This window comes from Falco peregrinus, chromosome 6 (assembly GCF_023634155.1).
Source record: "Falco peregrinus isolate bFalPer1 chromosome 6, bFalPer1.pri, whole genome shotgun sequence".
NCBI lineage: Eukaryota > Metazoa > Chordata > Aves > Falconiformes > Falconidae > Falco > Falco peregrinus.
Genome location: NC_073726.1, coordinates 46,915,836 through 46,927,970, shown reverse-complemented (window position 1 = coordinate 46,927,970; position 12,135 = coordinate 46,915,836). Strand labels below are relative to the sequence as shown.

Below are 12,135 nucleotides of genomic sequence, written 5' to 3'. Positions count from 1 at the left end.
AGGTGGGATCAAACAGGAAAACCCCTGTAAAATGAAGGAAGAAACTGAAGCAGGTATACATGTGAGGGGGAAAAAAAGGCTTATAAATGAGTAAGGAGAAAAGGAAAATGAAACAGGAAGAGAAGGCAGCAGAGTGGGGGTGAAAACAAGGAAGGGGAGGAGAAGACTGGAGAAGGAAACGTAGAGGTGCAGGCAAACAGTAAGTGATGTGGATTAAAGGGATTCATGGAATGGATGAGGAAGAGAGTAAAGAGCAGCCAGGGAATGCTTGAGGGGGTGTGTGTGTGTGTGTGTGGCAAAAAGGGAGGAAAGGAACTACACAATGAATAAATACCACTTTTAAATCTATTCATCATCCCACAGGTGATCTCCAAATGCCTCATACAGTTTGCATTATCATGTAGATTCATCCTTGCGTAAGAAACACAGGATGGACAGACTTTGTCCTGGAGGCCTATTACTTGTATCAAATACAATGGATATATCCTCTGTTGCACACAGATGTGACCAACAGCGTATAGGTTCAAATACCTGGTCCTTGCCCAAACTCCAATAATACTGCCAAAAAGGTGTTCCAAATTTACTGCAACTACTCCCTACTTGTATCTATCTGTGTCCCTGCCACATACACAACCACCGCTGCCCTCAGGAAAACAGAGCAGGCGAAGCAGCAAGTTGGAAACTTGAGCATTAGTGGAGGAAAAAAAAAAAAAAAAAAAAGTCTTATTTTGAGGCTATTCTTTAATGGCTACAATGACTTCAAAGTGTAACACGGCCCTAACTGTGGAAGCAAGCCTCTGCTCTGCAATCAGCAGTGTCCTCACGTAACTCTTCCAGAATGTATATATAGTTTCATATACCAGAGCTGCCGCCATTCCTTCTCAGGAGACAGCGTTTCCCACTATATTTAGGACCACCACATGTCAACACCCTTCAGTCGAGAGGAATTTCTCACTCAACCTAGGAAAAGTAATAGTCCCCCAAAAGCCCTGAAAATTCTACCTCCTAAGTGATCAGCTACTTCAGTTTAAGCAGTACCACTAAGAGCTACCATTCATGAGAACAAACCAAACAGAACCCAGACCCCATCAACTCCCCTACAACATCTCTTAGATCCAGTATCTTGGGATACGGCACAGCAATCCACCGTCATCATTCTGGTGGGTCAACTCCTGCCTGCTATCCATGGGCATGTGAATTTGTCCACATGTCCTCTGTTGGACATCTGTGCTATCTGATATTGTGGAACATCAAGAACATCTTGTTTGCCCGGATCTACAAACCGATGGGCTATGACATGAAACAGATCAAGGGCTTCCTCTGCGAGGCAGCTCTCAGGGTGCTGCAGCCCCTGCTGCTCCATGCAGCTCCAAGCTGCAGAGTCCCACAAGCCTGCTATGTGCTACCCTATTAATCTAAATCTGGTGAAGCACGAGTGAAGCTGAGATAGCACAGCACACACAAAAATGCCAGAGGCATGCAGAAGACTCAGTTATGTATTCAGTTTACATTGAATGTTAAACAGAAGGGTGCACTGTTTATCTCTGTATTTAACTATATGAAACGTGAACACACTACAGCTGCTTTAAGGATTACTCAGGTAACGCACTTCAGTGAACTTGCTTTTTTCATAATGCTTCCCCATAATCAAGAGCATTTACCCTGAGATTTTTGAGTCAAGCTATATTTCTTGGGTTGTTTCGAGGTCCTCAGTGCTCTGACTGACTTATTAGCTATAACAAACCACACAAAGCAATTCTCTTTGACTTCACAGAGCTCTTGAACAACAGGAGAGAAAAGGACATGAGTCTTGAGGGACTTCACACATAAGAGATGAGCAGACAGGTATAAATGGTTATATTATTTCAAAAACTGTGCTCAATTTGAAAGCAATACAGATCTTTAAACACCATAAACTCTGCTAAGCTTATTCCACATTTTGTTTCTCCATTAAAATGGTGGTCACACCAAAGCTGAAGTATGTAGGGATTTAAAGATGAAACCCACAGAAATGTATGGTCCTCAGCCAGTAGGCAGCTGTAACCCAATCTTATTCGGACCACATACTCTGTTAACTGAAGACAGCTGCATTTTTCTGGAAATGGACTCCCTAGTAATTTTCTTACTTGGAAAAACTGTTACTCGACTTATAAATATAAAATACCATTTTCTGAAACACTATCTGATTTACAAGAGTTTAACACACACCCTAAAACTCTGAAAGCTTGTTCTGTGATAGATTATCCTTGACAGTACCTATCAAAAATGTCAAATATCACAAATATAGGTCAACAGTATGCAATGGCAAATTTGCCTAAAGCAGTATCTTAGAAATATGTTAATGTTGTGTATCAGATAACAATCTTACACTTATTTAGCCAAAAGTTAGTTCCCCATGAATATTTTCCATATATCAGGTAACAGTGAACACAGTAACACTGAACTGCAGGGACAGTCAATACAATGCACCTAAGTGCTATACAGTGAAGCATTTTGTCAAGTGGATTGTCGCTTACTTCATATAGGACAATGAAATGAGCTTTGCAGCATGACTGCAGGAGTCAGCTACAACGTGTCACAAAACTGTCCAGAGTAACTTAAGGCCCTCCACAGCCTATTACTTCATTACTGGGGAAAAAAAAAAGAAAAAAAAAAAAAAAAAAAGCATGTATATAACATGCATCTTTCCACACCACCATCAGTATATCTGAGACAAAAATAATACAACTCCATCTCATACATTTGCTTATATTTGAAGCTGTAACACAATTAAAAGAGAATGGCGCAAGTCATTTGTCTGAAGAAATTATACGTGCACACAAATTTAATCTTGTTTTTACCTCTGTAGTCTCCAACACAAAATGAAATTCCACTAAGAAATGTAAGAAACCCACAAATGTAACCAATGTAACACTTTGCATTTACATTTCTGACTTAGTTGACAGATGTTTTAAAAAACCACCACATGTAGCCCAATAACTCCCCGATGACTGTGTATGTGCAGATGCTGGAATTAACAAATAACTCAATCTAAAACTGAGCATTATTTCTGCAACATTCTTCTGCCTGATCTTTTATTCTGATTGAACAATATGATTCAATACTGTATTTTTATAATTCCATTTTTCCTTTTTTAAAATGAGTATTATAAAGATTCTTGAAATTCAAGTAATCAATTCCCTTTCTTTTGGAATAATCTGAAAAGTTACTGTATGGGCTAAAATTAGTACCATAATAGCACATGCGGTCTGGACTAAATGTGTAGCAGCAATCAGACACTAGGAACTAGCTACAAAGTGAAAGACCAAAGAGTGGTCAGAATAGTACTAGTGATTCTCTGGTAGCAGCATCAGACACTCCAGAATTTAAGAAGAAAAGATGGTAAATGCAAGCCAACAAGGTGTGATCTTCCTATTTCTGAACGGCCACAAATGCTAACTAAATTCAATTTTATTAACCATTTCACGGCTAGTCATACTGGAATAAACTCCAGGCTATCTGGAATTGCAGGTGACGGATGAATTGATTATTACCACTTTCCTGCCACAATGCCACCCCACAGGGCTAATCCTGTGCCCAGTGGCACACGACACGCGTGCCCAGAACACCCAGGAAGTGAGCCCAGCCCAACCAGTACAGCTCATCTGATCACCATGACTGGTTTAACTGAAAATTTGGAAAAGGTTTAAATACACTTGCTATACAAATCCCCAGCATGGACAACTGTTCAAAATTTTACAAACGCTAAATACAGGACTGCCGTCAGTGATTAACAGTTAAAACAAACAAATAAAACAACCAAAAGACTATCCAAAAAAAGGGCAAAACCCCCCCATACCCCACATACTGAGCAAGATTACACAGTGTAGTAACTGGTGTATTTTGAAAGATAAATATGCCTGCGTCAGCTGTGATATTGAATGACTGGTGGTCTACCAATACCAGACACGGCCAAATCCAGTCCCACCTACATTAAACTGTTGCATTTTTCACATAGGGATATTTTATGCTCTTTCTCATCCTGATTACAGTTGCTGATTCCTCCCAACCCTAAATTATTGCAAACCCTTGCTATTTTTAACAGTGCAGGGCTTTTCCTGTAGAGCCCTGACTGCCCAGCAAAGCACAGGCATGTGGAGACCAGGAGGCTCTGAAGCACCTCTGCTAGGTGCGTGACTTCTCTGGTTTCAACACCTGCAGTGGAAGCAATTGTTTCTTACACCTGTGAAGACACTTGTAAGAGACTTAAGTTTTCATAGCATGATGATATGAAATATGCACCATTATCCCCCTGAATTAATTACCAAACTGGAAACAGATGTCAGTTGTCTTGGTGACAGCATTTCACAAAGACAGATGGCTGCCTAGTTAAGTCCCATTTCTATACATTATCAAGAAGAACTGAGGGGTTTTTGCCCTGCCCCCCCTCCAATATATAATTTAGTTGCAGATCTCCAGTTTAATGGTACTGAGAAGCCAAAGGCCAAAAGTCTTTTCCAAGTAAAGGTAATTTTGGCCCCCAGGCTGTTACACCCATCTGAGATGCATGGCTGCACATCACCTGCTGCCAGAGCAGCAGTGTTACAATGCTGTTCTGCTGCTGCCATCCCAGGTCAGACTCGGGTGGGTGAGAATTTATCATTTTTTGCAGAAGTTCTCAGGGCAGCCTTTGGTACTGCCGAGAATGCTGGAAGTTTTGTCCCGACTTCGCCAGACAAGCTATTTCTGTCATTAAACGGTTTTCCAAATTCTCATTAGTTTAAGAAATGGCTGGCTGAAAATACCAGGCATGAGTACTTCTGGCTGTACTAAAGATAAAAGAAAATAATAGTAATTTTGTGCTTGTAATCAATAACCCTCAATATTTCAGTGGAAAAATACTCGTTAATTTTTCATTAATAAAAATCAGGAAAATACAGTGAAGCAAGACCTGGCCAATACTGAGACCTGGCCACTTTACCTCCTGCGGATACATGCTCCTCAGGCTACATGCTGAACTGCTTTTTAAAAGCAATTTTTTAATAAAAAAGAAGTTAAATTTATGGCCTTTTTTAAAAAATAGTCACAGTTTAATGACTTTGCAAGCCTCAGATGTAATGAAAAATATTACATATGTGCATTTTTATTACATGAGGCTCAAAAACCCATAGATCAGAAATCCTAAAAGTCCATTATACATACAAACTAAAAGGTTATTACAATAATGATTACCTTTTCTACTAGACAAGGCTGAAAATATTATTCATGTGAAAAACAGCAAGCACTAAGCAGGTCTGTACAAAAAGTGAAAATATTCCTTCTATTTTTCACAGGCAGTAAGTGGAAAAAATATTGGACAGTTTGAACGGTGGAATACATTCCCAAATCGAGTACTGGAGGATGGACTTCTTAAGACTGTTCTTTCCACTGGTGACTTTCATCTCCACCTCTGTGTGGAGCTAATGACAGGTCCAGCCACTGATTTAGATCAGATTTGGAAAATGTGTGGTCAGAGACCAGGAGTATTATTCCCAGCCAACCTCCTTGAGGTCTTCAATGTTAATCATGTAGTACTACAAGAACAATTGCAATACCAATGTGTTATCCCACAATATTTTGCAGGATAACTTACATAGCAGATAAATTATAATTAAAGTTATTGGTACTACAACACTTTTCATAACGAGCTAATAATTTATCTATTTTTAAGTATACAATTATCAGCAAAGCACATTAGATAGATGTACACAAGTATGAAATAAAGGTAGTGTAATGAGAAATAGGAGATAAAATACAAATCTCTATAGAAAATTTTAACAGCTCTAAAACCGATCCTTCTGATCTTGTTTCAATTTCATCACAGACTTAATTCCAAGCCAAAGAAAAAACCCCACACTGAAGCCCTTTTAAAGAACAGGACATTTGCCTACTAAATAAATAGCTTTTTTTTTAAAGCCTTCTAAAAACATACAGTAATGAATGTTTTCATAATAACAGAAGCAGCAAACAGTCATTTGCTGCTTGGAGTAAAAATGCAGATTACTTTAGCTCATAGTTATAACCAATGCAGTCATTAAAATGTAAGCTCTGTAGTATGAGAATGAAATCTGTTAATGATACAGACATTAATATACCAGAATTGAAAATTAATTGTTTATTTAGATATCATGCAATTATATTGTCTGATAAAAATGCCAATAAAAGTAATGAAAAACCTAAGATGGTGTTAAAATATCTCCTTCTAATACTAAAATTTAATGGAGGTCCTTCTATGCATTTTTTTTTTTTTAAATCATCAACATCTTTCAGATACACAATGACTGCAGATGGAATGTCTTCAACATACATAAAGAAAAGCCAAATACCGGACAGGAGAACCTGGACTAAGGATCAGAACAAATGTGGTTAAGAGATGTTATTCAGAACACGTTCAGTTTCCTAGTGTATTTGCAAGTTACCAGCTGTATGCAAGAAAACCTATTATTGCATTAAAGTATTTCCAGTTTAGTAAAATTGTTTTTCTGTATTGCAAAATGTCCACATTTAAAGCATGGGCTCCACCCTTGAATATCCAGTTCAAGCCAAATCTATGCACAGAGGCTGCCCATGGCTTGCATTCAGGCTGTGCTATGGAGCAGTTTTCACAGACCACCACACACAGCAATCCAAAATACGCTTATCCCCTAAAGTATTAAATATCCCAAGAGTTACAGACTTGATCATGCATTATTGTTCTACTGCTAGCATTAATATTTATCCACTTTTTAAAGGAAAGAGCTGTAAAAGTATTGTAAAGATAAAAAGTGAAAAGTGTTTGTAGCCTTTGATACAAGAGCCATCGCTGGCAATGCCAATGCTCTACTAGTATGAACTGATAGAATAATGCTAAGAACACAACCCATCCCAATTCGCTGCCAAGTACAGGTAAATTGTCCTTTAAGTCTTGCCAAACTGCATGAAAATACTTCCTTAGAGAAATAAGATCTGCAGAAAAAAATACCAGGGTTCAGTCCAGCAGAAGGGGTGCTGGGGTGCACAGTGGGAGCAGCTGCAGCAGAGCAACCTCCCAGGGGTCTCGCTCCAGGGATCCCCTTAAAAATGGACCTAGGAGGTGGGCAGGGAGCAGTTCTCTACACTGCCCGCTCCTCACCTACTTCCTGACCTGACCACAGAAAAACTAACACTGGCACCAGCAAACGGGCAGGAAAGTACAACCAAGGATGGAGGGAAGAGGGAGGGGTGTAAATCTCATTTTCAGCAGCTGCCTTTGCTTACAGTGGTACAAGCCAAACATGGAATGCACCCCCCATAGTGAAACTGGAGCTTCTTTCACATACAGCCCCCCCAAAAAAAAAAAAAAAAGAGGGCAATTAGCAAAAAACCAAAATATTTTAAAAAATAAAAATCTGTAAAGAACCCTAAAGCCAGCATTTTAACAGAAACCACCATCTATGAGCCTATGCTTTTTAGTATTCAGTAGTTACTAAATTTAGTTTTCTAGTTTGTCTATCAGATGTCTGCCATTTTCTCCCTGAGGACTGCAAAAAACCTGTCACAGACAGAGTAGCCATTTTATGAAAGGTATATTTCTTCTCGTAACTTTTTCTGTCTTACCAGTAATTGCTACGGATTCACCCTACTGCAGCGTGGCTGCTCAGCCTCAGCCACACTGCTTTATTTGTCAGCGTGTGGCCCACTGGATGAAGTAAAACACATTTTGTGATGTGCTAGTATAGGGGCTGTTGACTCTATTTTGGGTACCATGTGTTATGCTGTCCAGGAATGTCACCTCTATTGAGATCTTAATTTCATTACTTTACGGAAAATATGCACCTACATATACACCGTGATGTGAAGAGGGTCCTCAATCATTGCTCTGCCTGCTCTGCAGCAACAGCTACCTGACCAGTTTCATCAATTTTCTTTCAGCAAGGCACTCCCCAAAAGAATAAACTTTGAATGACCGATAACCTCAGTATAGGTTATGGCATGACATACAACCATAGCATAAAAATAATAAATGAAAAGATCCTCCATCAACTTACTTTCACCGTTATCTTATACTATCCTGGTTTACAATCTTCTCATTAAACAATTTAATTAAACTAATTAAAACAATTACTACAGGTTCTAGAAGAAAATCAAGGCTTGATATAAATGGCACCAGTCCCTCTCCCCAGGTTTCACACCCCCCTCCGCCTTCAGCGATCTCATCCTTTAACATCAAATGGAAGAAGCTACTACATATGTAAAAGCTATCAATTAATCTCAACTGCAGCTATAGTAATATACTGTTTTCTTTCAGGTAGTCTGATTGATTAGCATAATTAAAATACATTAAGAGCAATTTTGTCTAACCCACATTTGGTTTGGATTGTGATGTTGCTTGTCAGATTCTGAACATCAAATCTTGTCCATTTTCCAACTACATGATACGACTTTGAAAAAAGCTATTAGCTCTCCCTTATATCCTTGCTTCATTTATATCCTCTATCTCATCACAACTGTAGCAATGCTACTACTATCTTAAAAAAAGGCAATGGCCACCATGGCAGAGCAGAATCATACATCATAGGCAGAGCCAGCATCATGCTGTACTTTGACTCTTAATCTGTGAGGAGGAAGCACTGTGGGTGGGAGAGAACACGCTCTATAAACACAGCAGGATGGCTGGATTAACTCTGCCAGGGGCAGCAAGGGGATAGCAAAAGCATTTCTCAAAATATCTTTTCTTTCATGCCTTGAGGTAAGAGCAGGAAGGAACACCATCAAAAAGTGGGGTTACAAAAGGATACAAATAAAGTGGCAAAAATATTCATCCGTCAACAGCTCAAGTAAGTTCTTCCCTTGTGGCTCTGAGCAACATGACAAATTCAGACATAAAAGATTATTGTCTGCATGATTTGAGATAAAACTGAAACCACAAGGCCATTCAGATCGTACGCATCTTCTTATGCAGATTCCTTCATTAAACATTCAACTATAGTCTGTCTTAAGGAAGAAACATTTTTGTACATAACCAAATTAGAATAAAGCAAGTGGGCAAGCTGTACTGAAGAGCTCTCCAAACAGGAGGCTGATTTTGTACTATAGTTAAAAAAAAGATAAACTGAACTTCATATTAACAGTGAAAACCAGCAAAGCTTTAGTCATCTCAAACTTGCTGTCCTTAAAAGTTATTTTATAAACTAAAAAGAATAGAGATGTGTGTATCTTTTTGAATTCCACAGTTTGGGCAGATGACGCTTTATTAATGAAGCATTCTGGCAAGACCCACCAGTGAATGGGTTAGCATGGGAAAGGCTTGCTATAAATTCTATTTGAATTTTCTCAGTGAGAAGGGCTGCACAGGACTCCTCGTAGAGGGCAGTGTAGCATGTTTTCTTCACCTCTGCTCTTCTGCTCTTTTTTTTCTTTAGCTTTATCAAAAGTTCCTGAAAAAGGAAAGTTGTCTTCAGAGTGTCAAAAAGAGGATAAACCTCATTTCCCATGGCTCAGGCTTTGCTTTTCTTGTTCTCTATCTTAGGCCCATCCAACCCATGCAATAAAGTTGAAAGAAGAAAAGATCGTGCCAAGGAGTTCGTTCCCCACTTTTTCCATCAGCAGCAATAACACCAGCAGTCTATTTTGCACAGCATTACACAAGGGGATTTTTGGACCTGCATGAAACTGAAATGACTTAGCAGACCTGTGGATGCAGCTAACTGCAGGACAGCAGCCCCACGGCACAACAAGTCAGAGGCCCTGAATCACATCTGTAATTCCCACACCACTCTTAATATTGTCAAGAAACTCCCCAATGTCTAGTTACACCTTTTTATAGTTCTAAATATTGCAATTTAGGAAATATCCTTAATCCAATGATCAACCATTCTGATTCTTGAATTATTATTTTGTTAATATTTAACCTAAATTGCCTCTTCTCTTGCTCTTGTTCTGTCCTCACTGATTTATGAAAATAATTCATCAGTATCTCCTTTATAACATCCACTTACATGTTGGCAGAAAGTTACATATGCTCTCAGTCTTGTTCCCCCTAGAAGGAACATGCTCATTACACTAGGTAACTGGATACAAGCTCAGACACAGCCATGATTTCTAATGCACAACATGAGCAGAAAAAAGCCAACAATCCCTTTTCCCCTCATCTAAAAAGCAATATAAACACATAACATTTTTGCTTTAAAAATAAAGAACGTAAACCAGAAAAAAAGAAGTCTTCTTTTGCGAGTCATTTATAACATACAAGCAATTTTGCAAAACTCTTCTACCAAGAATAACTCTCCCTCCTAAATCTGTTTCAACCGGACATGAAGAATCCAATGTATAAGCACATTATCCCATCTGAGACTTAAGAGAACCACACCAGGGGACAGAAATCTACAAGTTTTTATACACACTCCTCTTGTTAGTATGCACAACAATACCATATCACTGTCTTTTTTTGTGCTACGCTGTTGACTGATGGTCAGTCACATATCCAGCAGCTCTACTCCTCCTGCCCAGATTATCCACCCAGCACTGCTGTTCAGTAACATACTCAGAGCTCGTTCCATTCTTTCATGTGATCTGTACTTCCAAAAGAAATAACTTTCACGTTTCTTCAATTAAATCTTATATAACTAATTCCGTCCATTTATGCGATAGGAAGATCATACTCTATTTTAATCCTATTTTACAAATGTTACTACAACATTAAATAACCACCCTTCAGATGAGAAATAATGCCATGAAAACACACATTTGTTTGGGACGACAAGTTTGCAGACCTTTAATTTTGTTAGAGCTTGAAATGTTAAAGCAGAAAAGAGATTATTTTATATGTATATTTATTTATATCTATTAATTTATAGTATTAGCCATAATAGCCAGCGGCATTATTGTGAAGCCAAATAAGTTTCTACATCATCTTGTCACAAAAATGCACTGCAGTACAGATCACATTAACTCACTATAACGTAAGAAATCTTGACATGAACTTTATACACCAAGTCACCACATGAACTACGATTAATAATGAATCAGAAGAGTAGATTTATATGAATAACAAAAGAAAAAACCCTCTTGCTACGGACAACTAGATAATAATGTAACTTATGTATTTGCTATGGTCTCAAGTGTAGCCACTAAGGATATCTTCACATGACTGATTTAAACTTCAAATATATTTCTGAGTTGTACTAAAGAATTAACTAACATTTTGGGTTTTTCAAATGAATAAGTAAGCCTAAATTTAGTCCCTGTTAATTAAGTAAAGTTTCAGAAACTCTACCATTCAAGTACACACCTTGTTTATCTGGGGATTTTTTTATTCTTCCTGTGTTTGTGATCCAGATCTGGACGCAGAGAAGCGTAAGGCTTTTCTCATTTTAACAACACTGACATTGAAACTTACTTGCTTCTGCTGTAACATGAACCTCTGAATCATAGGACATTTTCCATTCATGATTTGCGTTCATATTTTATCTAACAGATTTCTCACAGATACACAACAGCGTCAGTAAACCAAATTTCTGCACACAACCGAAAGTAAATGACTGTGTTACTTCAGTAGTAGGAAAGAAAAACACTTAAGGAAAAGGTTAAAATATGCTTTTGAAATGTTACATTTCTGTAACACATAGCACTGGCTTACACAGCTGCAGCCAATTTCTTAATTTTCACGAACTTTCTGTGTTTCACCCTAATTTGGTCCAAGATAGGGACAGCTGATCTTTTCTGAATTAGTACCTATCACAAGGAATTTACCAAGTGCTGGTGTTCCACCAAGCCCCCAGGACGTGGGTGCCCTCCCTGGCCATGGGCCCAGAGGACAGAACCAGCATGAGAGCCGTGCAGTCAGCTTTTCCCATCAAAGTGCAGCACAGATGGACTAGGAAAAATTCTCCGGATTCTTCATGCTTGAAGATTTAGAACAATATGTGAAGTTAACAAAACATTTTAAAAGAAAACACTAAATGTACTGGTGCTTCAGAGCTGCCCAGGAGATAAAAAATCCGTATCACAGTTTGGAAAACAGAGAGCAGAGCATGGTGCACTCACTAGCACCCTGAAATTTGGAAATGTATTCCCAGAACATGTGTCTCTGCTGGCAGACCCTCTGGGGATTGACACAAGTGCCAGTTCCAAACCAGCGTGCTGGGAGGCTGTGGGATG

General features: G+C 38.6%; 1 protein-coding gene across 7 annotated transcripts in view; it reads right to left on the bottom strand.

Moving 5' to 3' along the window:
• ANKS1B (ankyrin repeat and sterile alpha motif domain containing 1B) overlaps positions 1 to 12,135 on the bottom strand; it is a 442,036-nt gene that overhangs the window by 52,876 nt on the left and 377,025 nt on the right. The gene's annotated exons all lie outside the window — the stretch shown is intronic.